Source organism: Oculina patagonica, chromosome 11, assembly GCF_052425735.1.
Source record: "Oculina patagonica isolate OP01 chromosome 11, crgOcupat, whole genome shotgun sequence".
In the NCBI taxonomy this organism is placed as follows: Eukaryota; Metazoa; Cnidaria; class Anthozoa; order Scleractinia; family Oculinidae; genus Oculina; species Oculina patagonica.
Genome location: NC_135768.1, coordinates 14,482,404 through 14,501,760, shown reverse-complemented (window position 1 = coordinate 14,501,760; position 19,357 = coordinate 14,482,404). Strand labels below are relative to the sequence as shown.

The window sequence follows — 19,357 nt, the reverse complement described above, 5'->3', positions numbered from 1 at the left end:
AGAAACTCAACTAAACACTTCCCTTTTTAAAAAGGGCTTTCTATTATTATTTTTATCATCATCATGACTATATATATAACTTACAATAGACGTCGCCAGGCCAATAGACATGAAGAAAAGGACAAGGCACTTCATCTCCATCTTCCTTAAAAAGTACATAACAGAAAATAGTAAATTATCAGTGTAGCTTTTAGACAGTATTAGATCAGTGTGCTTTTTGCGTGTGTATCGTAAATCAGCAAACACTTTCTTAGTCGATTTGAAGCGCCATACTGCATGTCTGCCGAGAAATGTTAGAGGTAGAAAAAGAAAGGATAACATACCGTCGCTGAGGTAAACAAGTAGAAAATCCAACCACTAGCCCTAACACATTAGAATTTGGAATAAAGTGAAGAAAAATATACTTGTCAGAAATACCTTTTGTGAGAGAATCACCAGTTGCTTGTAAGTAGAAGATCAAGTTTGGACGCTCGGAAAGCCTCTCCTCTTGGAATCACCGTCGATGGCGAATTGATCTGCTCAACACGATCTGTTTAATAAAAACAGCATCCAATGCCGTCATTAGCATATTAATTCATAGGATGGAAGGTGCAACAGGAAACGGATGTAAATCACTTCAGGAAACGGATACAAACATGTAACCAAAGGATACGGAAAACGTACTTCATAATCAAGCGTGCATGAGGGATAGTGGTCCTTTGTCACCAACACCGTTAATTAATACACAAATTTTTGTTTTCAGAAGAATGCTATTTCCACAAAAAAATGGTCACCAAACTGCTTATAATAACTCTCGCTGATAGCTGTTTTTCCTTTTTTTCGTTTGCGTTCCCAACAACGTGCAATGACAATTTTAACATTAACCCGTTGAAGTCTCCTTCACGGTACTCAGTCATTCTGACCGAGTCAAGAGAACTAAGCCCGATCGGGGGCTTGAGTTTTTATTTACTCAAAAAAATCTTAATTAGTTTTCATTTTCCGCCAGATTTTCGCTACATGACCAATATCACAAAGTGAAAAGAAGTCTCGAAAGATCTATTCTAGCATAATGCACAAAAGCCTATCGATTCGGAAAGAAAGAACTACAGGAAACGGAAATAAACAACTGCAGGAAACGGAAAACAATTAAGAGATTAGCCGTCTTCAGTTGGTTGGGTTCAGTTCATCTTCTCTTTGGAGAACACTGTTTTAACTCTATTTGGCTTATCAACGTTTTCAATGTTGAATTGGTGCCGAGAGATTTGGTCGAAGTTTCACAATTCAACAGTTTCAATCGTTATCGTTTGACACGGTTGAACCATGTTCAACAAACCGCTTCAACCTATGAAATCAACCAATACATTTTTTAAATCAACCAACAAGATTCACTCCAATAATCACGTCCTAAAAGTTATCAACCATTTCGACTGAAAATGGGTGAAAACTATTACTTTTTTTATTGGGAAACTTTAACTAAATTCGGTTGCTGTTGAAATGGTAGATCTAGATAGAACACGAGCGAACTAAATTAAGTTTTCGCAACATTAATCATTAAAATTAGCATTTCAGGAGAGCTTTCAGCAATTGTACTTGATTCCATTGTAATTGTTCAACAACCATCACTTACAATTCGACACAACAACTGTTTTATTTAGTAACATCATAGGATTAATAAATTTTCTTTTCCATCTTTAATATCGTGACTTTTTAATTTTCCAAGTGAGATACTCTTCATCTTTTTACTGTCACCAAACGCTTTGATCTCAACGAGTGCTGTGGCACTGTGTTTTGGCGTTAGTTCATAGTAAATAACACGTTTACAGTTAAAGGGACTGTGCCACGGCTGAGTTAAGTTTATTTAATTAAGTTTTGCCAAATGCTCGCCATGAAACTTAATGTTTGCGAAGAAATTACTTGAATAGACATAAATGAAAAACCAAAGCTTCATTAACCAAATATATTTCCCGGGTTATACTTTAAAGTTACAAGCAAACGAGATTAACTTTGAAAACTGTTCAGCCAACTGTATTTCAAAAACCCATATGGCAATCCGATTCAATCTCCTTCACTCTTGACCATCCGTACCTTCTTTTGTATTTGCTGTGTTATTGAAATGTTCCTTCACTGTTTCAGGCAATTACTTTTATATTTCGCCGAATTTAATGGCCATTTCCCATGCCTAAATTTGTTTAACATCCGTGACACAGACGTCCAGTATCACCCAGTAGGGAGCTTTAGCAGTGACGACGGCGACGCCGAGGACAGCGCGTGGTGCAAGATGAATTTATATTTTACTTGAGAATCTCGTGCTTATCCAGATGTATTCAGTATATCTATTGGTTTACGAACTAGCTCCAGCCGATTATGTAAAGAAGGCGTTCATCCCTGAATAGAAATACCGAACATTAGCCGTTGTTGTTCACGTTCTCTAAAATACCCAGAACTTGGTTATTTCACGTTATTGTTTCGAAGAGAGCAGTCAAGGATTTAAAACGCACGTGCATAGCTATTATTCTGCTCATTAAACCTTTTGTTTGGTGACGTTCTCGTTTACGTTGCCGTCGCTTTTTGCTAAAGCTCCCTATTGTTGCCAGCGTATTCCTAAACATCATCTGACGTTGGTACCATCCATAATAGAGTGCAGAGTGTGCCAAAATTCATTTGACGTCGGCCACACACAATTATGACCGGCGTCAGATGAATTTTGGCAACACCGCTGGAAACGTGGGCAAACAAGGAACCATCTAGGGCAAAGTCGCTCTCGGAAGCCAACACAATTATGATGGACGTCAGATGAATTTTGGCAACTTTGCCAGTCGCGCGTCCCACAGTTATTATGATAAAACTAAGGCGCTTTATATTCCTGAAATAAATAAGAAAATTATCAGTAGGCTCTTTATGGTTGCTTTAGGCTGATTTAGAAACTAACTGAAAAGAAAGATAGAAAATGAAATTGATAGTTATGATCAAAACCCGAGGGAAAGTAGACTCTGACCTTGCTTGTTGATCCAATAAAGAAGAGTTTACTTCCTTTTCTGCTGTCAAAATACTCATTTCAAGCAAAATTTACAACTTTCAGCAGCAGGCATTCGACCGACATAATTCGTATTTTTGGGCAGAATTCGGGCAAAACTTGGAAAGATCAGAAGAAAAAAAAGATATTTTTCAAATTAAAAGACGAAAAATCAAAACTATATAGCCTGGTATCCAAAATACCTTGTGATTCGCATCTCGTAACGCATAGCATTAACAAACGCACTCACGACTGAGTCGAACCGAGACAGGCTGACTTCTTTGAGTTAGGATTACGAATTTGATCTCGAGATAGGATTTTGATGTGGAATTAATTTCGAGTAGAATTTTCGAGTTGGTACCAACCGAGAACAAACCAAAAATTTAAACTACATAATTTTATGCTGTAAGCGTAAACATATATACGATATAGTGTTGCTCTAACCAAGAAATAAAAGCTAACCGCAAGCAAACAGGAGTGGAACTAACCGTACTGGGGCCGCGCGGCAACAATTTGAGTGGGTGTGGGGGAGGGGGAGGATTAAAAGGCGAACGCGTAAGAGTGAGCCAACTAGGGTTGTTCGGGGGATTGTTCCCCCCTGGAAAATTTGGATTTCAATTCCTCTTAGATAAAAATTTAAAGTTAAAAATTCAAACGCTGAGCGCTTAAAACTATGTTATTTTTTAAAACGACAAAACGTTGCAATAAATCAACTTTGCTCCATGCATTCTCGTCCCCATAGCCCTTTCGTTTCTCTTAGCCGGCTTGGCACGAGAAAACGGAGGGCTCTGGGGACATAGGATTTTTGAATTAATTCCAATTTTTTTGATAGGCTGTTTGGAACAATGAATTCCTAAACGGAAGTCGAAAACCAAACGACTCTCTCATACATTCTTTTGAAAAGTCATGACTGCATACATAAAGACCGAAAGTCCTAGAATCTAGGACTGGAAATTCTGTGTCCCCAGAGCCCTTCGTTTCCTCGTGCCAAGGCCCAGCCGGCTAAGAGAAACAAAAGGGCAATGGGGACGAGAATGTGCTCCATGCCACAAAACGTTCATTCGATAAAACTGCTCACGAACTTTTCAGATCATGTTGGAGTACCGGTAACAAAGACGCTACCAGAACGAATAAAAAGCGAAATGACAATTTCACTTTCATTGTTACAAGATGAATTACCTTTAGCAACTGAACTCGAAAATGAATCGTAATGTCTTACAAACTAAACCCTTTGTTCAGATCGAAACTGACCAATGATGAAACAGGCCTTTCTCATGAGAAGTCCACTATCCTGTAGTACTTATAGTCACTGCTGTTACTTTCGTCCGTCCAGACTAAATCAGTAATACAGCGTCCAGAAACGAAATGTTTTTGGTTATTTTGTGGTTCTTTCTTAATTCATTATATTTTTTTCTTGTAACTGTAAAAAAATAGGGGGTAGGGGGGCAGCCCAACCCTCCGCGACCCTTGCCGTAAGCAAACCGGAGTGGAACTAACCGCAAGAAACCGAAGTGGAAATAAATAAAAATACCTGCAAAAAATCTAATTTGATAATCAGACTCCAAAATTCAACTCGAATTAAAATCCAACTCGAAATCCTACCTCGGTAAATAGGCAACCTCCTCACGACTGCACTCTGAAGAAGATATTCCCAGTAGAATTAACCAAGAGAAAAGTGTTAACTGAAAGCGCCTACATTGCCATCATAGTCATTTACTCTACAGGGTACAGGGATATTACAAAAAAAAATTTTCAATTTGATGGATAGCTGTACCGAGCAGAATTCGAACATAATTTCGTTGCCTGAGTGAAATTTTCAAGTGAGCAGAAAATGCGACTTTTACGAGCACTGCCGGCAGGCATAATACACCAATTTACAAGCAGAATTTATGCGAACCTGACATGGACCGACTGTCAATTCTTCCCTGAGTTTTTCTTTTTTTTCTTAACCCTTTCATTTCCGAATTTTTTCCCCCAAAACGCGCTTTTTAACCACTAAACTGATTTATGCCTAAGGGCATCCTAGTCGTTTTCAGGGTGCGTGTGTATTTCCCTTGGGAGTGAGGATAATTGGATTAACAACCGAAATAACCAATAACGGCATCAAATATTGGTCCCTTGGGTGTTGGGCAAACTGGTTTTGGCAAGGTTGGGTTAAATTGTGAGGAATTGAGGAGAACAGGTTTTGATGCGGAAGACAAGGAAATTAGCCAAATGCATGAGCTCGAGGATAACTGGTTTTGCAAGTTGATTGATCGATTGTTTCTATTTTCGTGTTCAGCTGCGTGCAAACAAAAGCGCTTAAGTTGCTTTAAATAAATCCGGGAATAAACCGCCCGAACTAGCTAACATCTAAATTATTCAGTTACAGTTGGACTCTCATTCCTCATATCGTTAAGCGACATGCGGAAATACGTTGACTATGCCAATATGTTAAGCAAAAGCGAATTCTTTTGGTATTTTCCTTCGTGAAAGCTAAAATTCCTTGCCGTTCCGTCAAATGTCTACACTTTCAGTGCGTTGCTAATTAAATCAGCTAAATCAGTTACATGCGGCTGACTTTTACAATAAATTTTTAATCAATACAGTACTGCATGTGTCTTAAAATTTAATCAAAGTTTTATCAACAAAAAAGTGTTTGTTTGACTTGAGTAAACTGTAGTAAAAAATACTCGTGAATTTAGACGTTTTTCGCCACTTTTGTGTCTTACGTGATGTCTGTTAAAATTTAATTAACAATCAAGTACTAGTAAACACGCAAAGAGCTCGCTTTATATTTTTCGCCAATACATCGCTTTATTCGAACTTTAAAAGCATTGTAGTAGCTAAAAAATTTCAATATTTTTTGGGGTTGCTGAGGATTATCCTTTCGATATTTGAAGAACATGAAAAAAGAGTTTGTTCGCCTTCAGCACAACGTGTTGACATTGTGGTAACGAGCGTTCTTCTGTTTGGATAGTAGACATGCTGTGTAAATAGTTCACATCGAATCCAAAACAATAACGTTTCGTTTCTGAGGAAACCAACCAAAAACAGCAACGCGACGTTTCTCTCGGGCCTTATTTTAAATATAGTTGACTACCAATTCCAAGAAATTTCCCCGAGTTTAAGTATTTTGTCGATCTTATTTTTTTTCGCTTCTAGCGAGGAGTGCCAAGAATGAGACATGCACTTTTCGCGAGGAACAATAAGAGGGAGGCTTATCAGGTTCTACACCGTAGTACTCCAATTTAGTGTGTTGTAAAGGCACCTTGAGTTAATTAATTGAGATGACGTTCATGTTTACGGACCTTCAATGTTCTCAGTTTTAAATATCTTATCCTGAACTATATCAGTGACGGGAACACTTTGGCGGCTAACGTCTTCCGCTGTTGCCCTTATCATAAAAATGATAAGGGCAATGTAGTCTACGGTTCATCATAAACCATAAAAAAATCTTTACGGCATTCCCATTTGTTGCTACTTTTCCAGCAACAAATCTACTTGTTTAGTGCTATGATCTTGAATTTACCTTAAAGTTGGAAAACCCTGAAAAGGGGACCTTGACCAATTCCAGGTGTACTGGCCTTTTTAAACAACGATTTCGCATTAAAAAACGGATAGTGTTTTTCTCTGATTAGCTCTGTGAGAATGCAACCGATATTCAAAATGAACAGTCCTGCAGAAAGGTCGATCCAAGCTCTATCAGATTCTTATAAAGTTTTTCAGTGAACATCGTCGAACTTTAGAACGGAGAAGGGAAGACGACTGAAGAACGAGTTCTTAGAATTAATATCAATTAAAAATTGGCCATGAGATGGAACAGCTCAATAGTGGGAACCTCCCAAATTTTTTTGGTGTATTTTGTTAATCGTAGGATTTGGGTTCGCACATTCCAAAAACTTTGTTAATACCAAATGTTTGTACTATAGTCATTTTTATGACCTTTGGTTAGTACTTTCGCGTGAAAACCTGTTGCATACAGCTGATTGATGTGTCATTTTCTCCCGAGCTCTACTTTCGACCTTTTTTTCGTAATTGTAACAAGTGAAAGTTGAACCATAAGTATGAGAAGATGAAGACGAAAAAGATAAACATTAATTACCGTAGTATCGTCAAAGGCCGAAAATTTATTAATGGAAATTTTAAGTTATTGACCTTGATGAAAGTTTCGGTAACCAATTAACAAGTTGAGCTTCCTTCATTTTGTTTAAAACTCAGGCTTTTGGTTTAATGTCAGTGATTTTCACATTTGTGTAAACTACGATCAAACTTAAAAGAAAAACATAGATAAAGAGACGACGAAGAACTAAGCAAACGTGGGTACACGAACATAAAAAATACCGATTTTTTATGAAAATCGACGCTGAAGGACAGGAAATCAACAGATGAAAAGAAACGAGACAGCTACTAAAATTTAAAAACGGACGGAATTTAGCCTAAAAGGTGGCCGAAGATGCTTGTACAAGGTACAGCTGAAAGCAAGAACTCATTATTTAAAAAATAAAAACGGTTGATTATAAGTTTATTAAAAGAAACACGATTTTAAATTGCCGGCTTCTAATGTAAATGGCAGAATAAATAAACTGCGAAATCGGACATATATAAAAAGTAAAATAATTTCTTCTTACCCACCTTGTTCGTTGTACCTCTGTGTCAATTCTTTTTCTTCGTCTCGCCAACCAGGAACTTCTCTTTTCAGAAAGAGGCACAGTGCAATTGGTTGTATGCCACAAATAACTTCATTTCCATGTATGCAATGAAAAACATGAATATTGAAAACCAGTTTATTTGACATACCGGTACGTGTTCAAAACTCTGTTGACTTACAATGGTTAATTAACACTTCCTGTTATCTTTAGTTTTGTTTTGCTTTATTTTATTTTATTTTGCCAATGTTCAACAGGCGTTAAAGAAAATTGGCACTAAATCTGTTTTTTTACTGTAGGAACGGGATTTCTCAGTAGGATTATTATCTGCTAGAAGTGCTCTCTCCTGCTTGGATACAGTATTTGTGCTCGGACTTGGTAATTATGCTTGGACACAGCTCTTATGCTTGGACATGGCTAGTACGCTCTAACGTAGCTATTATGCTTGCAGTCTATCAAGTTACGAGCACCCATTCTTATTTTGTTCAATGTATTTTATTTAGAACGCTTTCCAATCTATTTTCAGTTTTCCTATTTTTTTTTAATTTTCCGCCAAACATTTCTGGTTTGATCATTTGCAGAGGAGCTCAAATTCTTGCGGAGTAAAAAATTGAGGCAATATAAGAAATGTCTTTTTGTGCGGAACGTTCTTTATTGTCCTATGGAATTAGTTGTTTAATTTTATTGAAATGTAAAGAACTAAAGTTAAAAGAATGGGTCCGAATGGGTCCGGTTCATTTTGCGGTTCATTTTGCGGTTCATTTTGCGGATACAGTTTTCGCAAAAATTACTAACATAGCAGCAATATCTGTTACACAGGAGTCCGAATTTCGGACCCTTGCTTTGGTCTAGAATCCACCGGCCATTTCTATATTAACGATAATGACAACTTCTACATATAAGATGTTTAGTTTCATACAATACACAGAAGTCAATTTCTTATCATTACTCTGAAAAAAAATAATAAGGAAAATAAAAAACACTGCAAAATTGGGTTTTAAGTTAACTTTAATGAGCGATGTAGACTGCATACAGCAAGTGAGGCAACGCAATTGACAAAGTCAGTTTGAAGCGTAAACCTGCAGAGTAAAGAAGCTTGAGTCATTATATTCCCATAACACCATTACGTTAACTATTATAAATTCATTGCAGAAAAAAATCAGTTCGTAACACATTGACGCTGAATGTCTCTAGAGAAGTTATGAGTCGGCGAGGCTTAAATCTTTTCTGCGAGCCCTAGACTTTCTTGACCTTGCAGGATCGATTGCAGGAGATAGCGAGGCTGCGAAAAGATGTCGCGAAAAAAAATTCCAACCGACGGGGCCGGATCAGTGTATAATTTGGCTAAAACTCTGCGAGACGCGTAGTTTGACAAGTCGTCATTATTTATTCTTAGGTCCGTCTGGTTGCAAGGTGATCCAAACAACTCTCTTATTCAGGAAGTGCTGGCCGACCCATTTAATCTCCGCGTTTCACCATTTGAAAGCTAAAGCCTGGTTTTCATATACAGTAAAAACTCGCGTATAAGAACCTGTTAGGCTAAAATTTAAATTTTAAACCCCCTTTTCATAAGAACCTATTTAACATAAAATTTTCATTAGGTTCTTATTTTTTTACAAAAATGAATTTTATGGACACTGCAGCATGAAAGACATGCATGCTAGTACTTTGGAAAGATAAATCTACTGTATGGTTATCATCTTAACTGTATTCTAGATAATTATTTAATACAGCAGCATATTCCATATCACATATGCCCTGTACTAGTTATCTGTGCTGATCGCTAGTGTCTCTATCAAATTAAGAACCTATTTAAGAATCTAAGTAGCCTAAAATCCCTCTTAAATCATAGAATCATTTCTATAAGAACCTATTAAGGTTAAGTTGGAAAAGTCTAGGTTCTTATACGCGGGTTTCTACTGTAATCGCCTCGATCGTTTATGTCGCCTATGTCGCTTCAAAAAGTTTTCCTGCGATCGGGGGGGGGGGATCACAGTTGTAATTTCTTTGTTGTATATTCGTTTTACGTACGTTCCCTTCCGGTTATTGCTTGTTTACATGTTAATCCTGTTTATACTAATAAAACTAAAAAGAAGACTCATTTTCTGCAACCTTTTTAACTATGTACAAGCCTGCGTGATAGGTAAAGTACAATGTAGGGTTCGAGTTCGGGGGGAGGGGAGGGGCAGGCTAACTAGCCATGCTTTTACTCAGCTAGAACACCTCCGATTATTTCAAAGGAAGATCTTGGCAGAGTGACTGACGAAGTGGATGAAACTATTGGAAACCATGCTCTCACACAATAACGACGGCCTGCTTTTTCATTGCGGAATTTTGGCAGAGTGAGTTAAGATGTGACTAAACTATTGGAAACTATGCTCTCACACAATTATGACGTCCTGTTTTTAAAATGAGTATTTTGGCAGAATGAGTTAAGGTGTGGATGAAACTATTGGAAACCATGCTCTCACACAATAACGACTTCCTACTTTTTCATTGTGGAATTTTGGCAGAGTGAGTTAAGATGTGACTATAACTATTGGAAACTATGCTCTCACACAATTATGACGTCCTGTTTTTTTAAAATGAGGATTTTGGCAGAATGAGTTAAGATGTGGATGAAACTATTGGAAACTATGCTCTCATATAATTACGACGTCCTATTTTTGCTGCGTTTGATTGACAACTTCAGTAAATGATTCTGCCTCCAACGAAACCAACGAAACCTCACTTAAACGCCCGTGTAAACTGATTTTGTTTCATTATCGGAGTAAAGCCGCAGCGAACACATTCAAGTTCTTTATCTGAGACTGACTGAGTCACAAGTGAGGTAAGTTCCTTTGGATCATTTTGATGTTTAAGTTAAGCTAAAAATATATTTAAACTGCTCAGCAACGCACTGATATTATAGAAAATATTAGAGACTCGATTCGTCAAATGATTCATCCCGCTTCTAGAACGGACAAAATCATATTTTCTGTACGACCAATTTATAAGGGCGTCTTCTGAGATAAAGTAGACTGATTTTTTGGTTTTGAAAAGAAGGTGCATTTTATTGACGCAGTATTCCTTCTTTTTTCTTCTTTTAACATTGTACTGGCAAACATGCGGTACGGGCAAAAACTACAGCTGTCTACTAGTACTGTCTACAAGCTAAACTGACAATCTACTTATTTCTGTTATGTATTTTTGAAGGAATATGAGGTGCCTTGTTGTCTTCTTCATAACTTTGGGCCTGGCGATGTCATTTCCTCACAAAAGGGATCCTCGACAAGGTAAGTCTGTTAATTTTTTCACGCGCTCCAGCGGTCCGGATTTTCCCATTCGGACCCCGCGTACGGACCGCTCACGGCGCGAAATCACTTTGCAGCGTCGGACTAACGAACACATAAAAGTTTTGCTCTCCACAATCGAAATACAGTAGCTGTTTACCGACCGTTGTGAATTTGAAAGGAAAAAAAGCAGTGGAATTAAAGGCGTTGAAGTTATTCAAAAGAAAAGTTTCAGTATTCATTTTCTTTCTCAACAAAATCAAGTTGTAGTTTACAGCTCGTTTGTTTGTGCATTTCGCAATGATTTCACCTCCGAGGTGAAGCACTGGTTTTAAGACACTATGTATGAGTCAAACGGCCTTGTTTATCTGTCACGTTTTGCCAAAACAGAACATCATTCGCCATCATTCAAGGAAATAAGATTCTTAGATTAAAAACGGACAAATTAGTTATCACAATATTGTGCCGTGTGTAGACACTACGCATTTCATTCAGTTTGGCACTGTTTATCAGAATAAAATCACTTGCTATGAAAACAACGCAGAGACTTTTAAGTTGTTAAACACGAGTGTGTATAGCTTCAAAACTGCTTTTCAGCCAGAAAAATATTGTTGGGTCAGAGAAATGGGTTTACCACCCTGCGAGCAGAGTTTCTCTCAAAACCGTTTATGAATTTTTATCGGAAAGCCGAAATTAAATCATTCAGTTTTTTTGTCACATTTTTGACACATTAATCACTACATTAAATATACTGAGCCTTTCTTGAGAAGGGTTTCATTTTAAGCGAAGCTATTTTATTCGGAACAAGAAGCTCTTAGCGCTTAAAACTGCGCTGGTCACGAGACCAGCCAAGAGGAGCCTTGTGGGGGATAAAAAAAGCACCAGCCCCCATCCCCATTACCCGCGTCAAATAATGTTGCGACTGACAAACAAAACGGTAAGAAAAACACCTTGGGAGACATTTCATGGTTTACTCGTTGCATCTGCAATTAATTATTTTTCTTATATGCTAATGCTGGCCGAATTCCCTCGATACTGATCCATAAAGCCAAACGATCTATTAAATCAGCATGAAGTGTTGTATCAAATAATTAATCAAATTTGTGAAGAACACGAATTTGTTCTTAACGGAATTGATTTTTCAATGACGTAAGCCTTACAATCAGGGCATGTTTCACTCGGTGGATTTGCTTCTGATTTCTGAAATCATCTTGATGACACAGCTTGAAAAAAAGATAACGCAAAAAAGAATGTTACTAAAACCGGAAACGGAAAATGAGGAAAGGGGAACCGGGAACGGGAGTCTGGGAACGAGTGCACAGCGATATAATAAAATATGGACATTCTATTATGAAAGAGCATCTTAGTAAAAACCAAAATTGCTTTCTTTCAGTACTTACGTAAATCAGTGGTATGTAAAGCCATTGATAATTCTGTTATTAAGGTAACCAGCCTGTTCAACGACTCAGCCGGGCAGGGCCGTAACTAGCAAGAGGCCAGACGAGGCACTTGCCTCGTCGAGATTTTAACCCAAAATTAAAAACAAAATATGTTTGGTTGGGAAAATAATCTTCAGTTGAACAAGAGTAATTTTTTGAAGAAATGTCTTATGAAAAATGTTCAAGAAAGAGTTTCAGAGGTTCTAGATTTCCAAATTTTCTGGGGGACATGCCCCAGAACCTATTAGCAAGATCTTCCTCGTCCATACCAAAGGCCTGGCTACGGCTCTGAATAGTGACACTGTAATAATTTTTCTTTTTGTCCAAAGCAAACTCAGCTCAAAGTGTGTTTTCTTTGTTGCTTTTTCTTCTCAGTAAATTGCAGAGATTTAAATCAGCAGTGTCCTTACTGGGCAGGGATAGGTGAATGCCAAAGAAACCCAGGTTATATGTTAATCAACTGCAAGAAAAGTTGCAACAACTGCGGTGAGAAATTTTTTTTCTAATTTGCTTCAATAAGGAAATCAACACTGAAATATACACATCCTCATCCTTCAGTTGTCTTAGCGTTGCCGTGCTTAATAAAAATCTGCTCGAGCCCATGGACTAAGTGTTGTATCAAATAATTAATCAAATTTGAGAAGAACGCGAATTTGTTCCCAAGGGAATTAATTTTTCAATGTCGTAAGCCTTACAAGTAAGGGCATGTTTCACTCGGTGGATTTTCTTCAGATTTCTGAAATCATCTTGATGACACAGCTTGAAAAATAGATAATGCTATAGATAGGATGCTACTAAAACCAGGAACGGGGAACGGGAACGGGAACGGGGAACCGGCAACGGGAATCTGGGAACGAATACACAGCGGCAATAAAATATGGACCTTCTATTATGAAAAAGAGTATACTAAAACAATCAACGACATCGCCACTAGTTTGAAGCTTTGTACAATATTATTTATTTACTTATTTTTCAGGAAGAGGTGGTATCTCCTTTACGGGCCAGGGATCTAACCAGGTAGTTGGTGGCTATAACAACGCGGGCCAACTTAATCAGGGTGGATACGGTAAGAACTTAATTTTTTTTCCATCTGTTGTAAAATAGAAAAAGTATTTAAAGGTGCTTAAAGCCCTCCAGTTTTAAGAAAAAAACCTCAGGTTCAATTTCATTTTAATGTAATCATTTTCCATCACAACCTTCATAGAGGGAAACATGAACTTTCAGAATGGAGCCCAACAGCAAATCAAAGGCTATGGCAATGCCGGCCAGAAGAACGTTCCAGGTAAGATACAATAACACTTAAGTTAATTGCTTTGAAACTTAAAAAAATGAAGAATATTTTCAGGCTATAATTTTCAACTTTATAGTAGCTGTTTTTACTTACATTTAAGGTCACACTGTTTGCTTCTTCTTTGGTTTGACCACACAATATGTTTTGAACCAACTTGCTTTTCGCGTTTTCGCTTGCTAGTATGGTGATTTCGTTTTAAATTTTTGCTGATTTGTTGTTTTATCTGCGTGATTGGCCAGATCTGATAAGTTTGGTTTTGGTGACGATCTGCAATCAAAAATTGTCCCTTCGATTTAATTTATTCCTCTAGTTTGTTTTCGGGTCTACCTGGTCAGGTTAAGGCTTCTTGTTTGCTTTGGTTGGCATAATTGCTCAGATAATCAAAAGTAGGATAAACTGCCAGGAGAGGTATTTGTTGATTTTTAGAAAACGGATTCCTAAAACGTTCCTTTCACATTTATGCATGTCAATAAAAACCAAAATTGCTTTCTGTCAGTACTCACGTAAATCCGTGATATGTAATGCTATTGATAATTCCGGTTAATAAGGTAACCAGCCTGTTCAACGACTCAGCCGGGCAGGGCCGTTACTAGCAAGAGGCAAGACGAGGCACTTGCCTCGTCGAGATTTTAACCCAAAATTAAAAACAAAATATGTTTGGTTGGGAAAATAATCTTCAGTTGAACAAGAGTAATTTTTTTTTGAAGAAATGCTTTATGAAAAATGTTCAAGAAAGAGTTTCAGAGGTTCTAGATTTCCAAATTTTCTGGGGGACATGCCCCAGAACCTATTAGCAAGACCTTGCCTCGTCTATGCCAAAGGACTGGTTACGGCCCTGATTAGTGACACTGTAATAATTTTTCATTTGGTGCAAAGCAAACTCAACTCAAAGTGTGTTTTCTTTGTTGCTTTTTCTTCTCAGTAAATTGCAGAGATTTAAATCAGCAGTGTCCTTACTGGGCAGGGATAGGTGAATGCCAAAGAAACCCAGGTTATATGTTAATCAACTGCAAGCAAAGTTGCAACAGCTGCGGTGGTCGTGGTGGGTAAATTTTTTTCTTATTTGCTTCAACTAGGAAATCAACACAAAAATATATACATCCTCATCATTCAGTAATCAGGCCCTAATTAGCTTATGCCGTGCTTAATAAAATCTGATAGGGCCCATGGACTAAGGGCCTGATTACATGAGCCGGGCTGGCCCGGTTAGCCGGGCTGGCTCGGTTTGCCGAGATCTCGGCACGTCTGTTAAACGCAACAAAAATCAACTTCGCGATTACATGACAACCGGGCCAGCCCGGTTAGCCGAGATCCCGGTATCGCGATGCCGGGATCTCGGCTAGCCGGGCTGAAAATTTGCCATGTAATCGCGTTCACCGGGCCAGCCCGGCTAAGCGGACCAGCATTAAATTTCTCTTCCGAGCACAATATCCGACGAAAAAAATCAATGTTCCTCCTTCTAAATAGGATGTAGAGGTAAAGTAACCTATCCAGCTGCATAAGTGCAAAACATTTAACCACCAAATTGCCGGAAAAAGATGATCAAGATCATTCGTGCTCTGATCATTCGTGCTGAAACCGGGCTGAAAGTCATCTCGGCAAACCGGGCCAGCCCGGCTAACCGGGCTCATGTAATACCGGGCTGAAAGTCATCTCGGCAAACCGAGCCAGCCCGGCTAACCGGGCCAGCCCGGCTCATGTAATCAGGCCCTAAGTGTTGTACCAAATAATGAATCAAATTTGAGAAGAACGCGAATTTGTTCCTAAGGGAATTAATTTTTCAATGACGTAAGCCTCACAAGTCTACGTCAGGGCATGTTTCACTCGGTGGATTTTCTTCAGTTTTTTATCTTGATGACACAGCTTGAAAAATAGATAACGCTGAAAAAAGGATGTTACTAAAATCAGGAACGGGGAATGGGGAATGGGGAACCGGGAATGAGAGTTTGGGAACGAATACACAGCGGTAATAAAATATGGACATTCTATTATGAAAAAGAGTATACTACAACAATCAACGACATCCCCAGTGATTTGAAGTTTTATGCAAAATTATTTTTTTTTTTTTTTTTTTTTTTTTTTTTTTTTTTCAGGAAAACGTGGTATATCCTTTACGGGCCAGGGATCTAACCAGGTAGTTGATGGCTATAACAACGCGGGCCAATATAACCAGGGTGGACAAGGTAAGAACTTAATATTTTACATCCGTTGTAAAATAGACAAAGTATTTAAAGGTGCTTAAAGCCCTCGAGTTTTAAGAAAAAACGTCAAGTTCAATTTCATTTTAATGTGATCATTTTCAATCGCAACCTTCATAGAGGGAAACATTGGCTTTCAGAATGGAGCCCAACAGCAAATCAATGGCCATGACAATGCCGGCCAGAAGAACGTTCCAGGTAAGATACAACAACACTTAAGTTAATTGCTTTGAAACTTAAAAAAAAATGAAGAATATTGTTAGGCTATAATTTTCAATTCAGTAGCTGTTTTTATTTTCTTTTAAAGTCACAGTGTGTTTGATTCTTCTTTGGTTTGACCACACAACATGATTCGAATCAACGTGCATTTCGCGTGCTAGTATGGTGCACGGTGTTGCTAATTTCTCGGCTCTTGAATGATCCACAAGAGATACTTCATGCCAAATTTTAGACTGAAAGGTGAACTATTCGAGCAGTAGAATTATTTAATTGCAGAATTTTTAAACATCATTACAGAGCAATGTATGGGCACGTTGCACAGAATTGCAAATTTCTCGCCTCTTGAAAGATTTTCATCAAAAACAAAAAGGTAGAGTTTTAAAGAGTCAAACAGAGATACTTCATGCCAAATTTTAGACTGAAAGGTGTTATATTCAAGCCGTAGAATTATTTAATGGTTCATATTTAATTATTTATTAAATTATTTACACAACAATGTATGGGCACGTTGCACAGAATTGCAAATTTCTCGGCTCTTGAAAGATTTTCATCAAAAACAAAAGTGTAGGGTTATAAAGAGTCAAACAGAGATACTTCATGCCAAATTGTAGTCTGAAAGGTGTAATATTCAAGCCCTAGAATTACTTAAAGGTACTTATTTAATTATTTATTAAATTATTTAATTTTATTTATTTTATATCTTGTTTGTGTAATTATTTATTTTTCAGGAAAACGTGGTATCTCCTTTACGGGCGCGGGATCTAACCAGGTACTTGGTGGCTATGGCAACGCGGGCCAATATAACCAGGGTGGACAGGGTAAGAACTTAATTTTCTCCATCTGTTGTAAAATAGACAAAGTATTTAAAGGTGCTTAAAGCCCTGAGGTTTAAGAAAAAACGTTAAGTTCAACTTCATTTTAATGTGATTATTTTCCATCACAACCTTCATAGAGGGAAACATTGGCTTTCAGAATGGAGCCCAACAGCAAATCAATGGCCATGACAATGCCGGCCAGAAGAACGTTCCAGGTAAGATACAATAACACTTAAGTTAATTGCTTTGAAACTTAAAAAAAATGAAGAATATTGTCAGGCTATAATTTTCAATTTAGTAGCTGTTTTTACTTACTTTTAAAGTCACACTGTTTGCTTCTTCTTTGGTTTGACCACACAACATGATTCGAACTAACTTGCATTTCTCGTTTTCGCGTGCTAGTATGGTGATGTCGTTTTGAATTTGTGTTGGTTTCTTGTTTCATCTGCGTGATTGTACAGATGTGATAGGTTTGGTTTTGGTGACAATCTGCAATCAAAACAATATTGTCAGCCTATAATTTTCAATTTAGTAGCTGTTTTTATTTTCTTTTAAAGTCACAGTGTGTTTGATTCTTCTTTGGTTTGACCACACAACATGATTCGAATCAACGTGCATTTCGCGTGCTAGTATGGTGCACGGTGTTGCTAATTTCTCGGCTCTTGAATGATCCACAAGAGATACTTCATGCCAAATTTTAGACTGAAAGGTGAACTATTCGAGCAGTAGAATTATTTAATTGCAGAATTTTTAAACATCATTACAGAGCAATGTATGGGCACGTTGCACAGAATTGCAAATTTCTCGCCTCTTGAAAGATTTTCATCAAAAACAAAAAGGTAGAGTTTTAAAGAGTCAAACAGAGATACTTCATGCCAAATTTTAGACTGAAAGGTGTTATATTCAAGCCGTAGAATTATTTAATGGTTCATATTTAATTATTTATTAAATTATTTACAGAACAATGTACGGGCACGTTGCACAGAATTCCAAATTTCTCGGCTCTTGAAAGATTTTCATCAAAAACAAAAGTGTAGGGTTATAAAGAGTCAAACAGAGATACTTCATGCCAAATTGTAGACTGAAAGGTGTTATATTCAAGCCGTAGAATTATTTAATGGTTCATATTTAATTATTTATTAAATTATTTACACAACAATGTATGGGCACGTTGCACAGAATTGCAAATTTCTCGGCTCTTGAAAGATTTTCATCAAAAACAAAAGTGTAGGGTTTTAAAGAGTCAAACAGAGATACTTCATGCCAAATTTTAGACTGAAAGGTGTTATATTCAAACCATAGAATTATTTAATGGTTCATATTTAATGGTACTTATTTAATTATTAATTTAATTATTTAATTTTATTTATTTTATATCTTGTTTGTGTAATTATTTATTTTTCAGGTAAACGTGGTATCTCCTTTACGGGCGCGGGATCTAACCAGGTACTTGGTGGCTATGGCAACGCGGGCCAATATAACCAGGGTGGACAAGGTAAGAACTTAATTTTTTCCATCTGTTGTAAAATAGACAAAGTATTTAAAGGTGCTTAAAGCCCTCGAGTTTTAAAAAAAAACTTCAAGTTCAATTTCATTTTAATGTGATCATTTTCAATCGCAACCTTCATAGAGGGAAACATTGGCTTTCAGAATGGAGCCCAACAGCAAATCAATGGCCATGACAATGCCGGCCAGAAGAACGTTCCAGGTAAGATACAATAACACTTAAGTTAATTGCTTTGAAACTTAAAAAAAAATGAAGAATATTGTTAGGCTATAATTTTCAATTCAGTAGCTGTTTTTATTTTCTTTTAAAGTCACAGTGTGTTTGATTCTTCTTTGGTTTGACCACACAACATGATTCGAATCAACGTGCATTTCGCGTGCTAGTATGGTGCACGGTGTTGCTAATTTCTCGGCTCTTGAATGATCCACAAGAGATACTTCATGCCAAAGTTTAGACTGAAAGGTGTAATATTCGAACAGTAGAATTATTTAATTGCAGAATTTTTAAACATCATTACAGAGCAATGTATGGGCACGTTGCACAGAATTGCAAATTTCTCGCCTCTTGAAAGATTTTCATCAAAAACAAAAAGGTAGAGTTTTAAAGAGTCAAACAGAGATACTTCATGCCAAATTTTAGACTGAAAGGTGTTATATTCAAGCCGTAGAATTATTTAATGGTTCATATTTAATTATTTATTAAATTATTTACACAACAATGTATGGGCACGTTGCACAGAATTGCAAATTTCTCGGCTCTTGAAAGATTTTCATCAAAAACAAAAGTGTAGGGTTATAAAGAGTCAAACAGAGATACTTCATGCCAAATTGTAGTCTGAAAGGTGTAATATTCAAGCCCTAGAATTACTTAAAGGTACTTATTTAATTATTTATTAAATTATTTAATTTTATTTATTTTATATCTTGTTTGTGTAATTATTTATTTTTCAGGAAAACGTGGTATCTCCTTTACGGGCGCGGGATCTAACCAGGTACT

General features: G+C 37.2%; 1 protein-coding gene, 2 long non-coding RNA genes and 1 pseudogene across 6 annotated transcripts in view; 2 read left to right on the top strand and 2 right to left on the bottom strand.

Annotated features, from left to right (window-relative positions):
• The window catches only part of LOC144630851 (uncharacterized), a 54,870-nt pseudogene extending 54,729 nt beyond the window's left edge, over positions 1 to 141 (bottom strand). Inside the window, exon 1 of the transcript XR_013566641.1 lies at positions 85 to 141. The product of XR_013566641.1 is annotated as an uncharacterized LOC144630851 (transcript). The remainder of the gene's footprint in view (positions 1 to 84) is intronic.
• LOC144630429 (uncharacterized) overlaps positions 1 to 19,357 on the top strand; it is an 89,381-nt gene that overhangs the window by 45,193 nt on the left and 24,831 nt on the right. The gene's annotated exons all lie outside the window — the stretch shown is intronic.
• Positions 1 to 19,357, top strand: part of LOC144629658 (uncharacterized) — a 240,225-nt gene that overhangs the window by 208,350 nt on the left and 12,518 nt on the right. The gene's annotated exons all lie outside the window — the stretch shown is intronic.
• Positions 84 to 7,832, bottom strand: LOC144630431 (uncharacterized). Of its 3 annotated transcripts, none has more exons than XR_013566523.1 (3): positions 7,607 to 7,832; positions 405 to 529; positions 84 to 145 (listed from the first exon to the last, which is right to left on the bottom strand). It is a non-coding gene; the product is annotated as an uncharacterized LOC144630431 (long non-coding RNA). The 3 variants fall into 3 exon arrangements; XR_013566521.1 differs by having other exon boundaries at positions 418 to 529; XR_013566520.1 differs by having other exon boundaries at positions 90 to 529.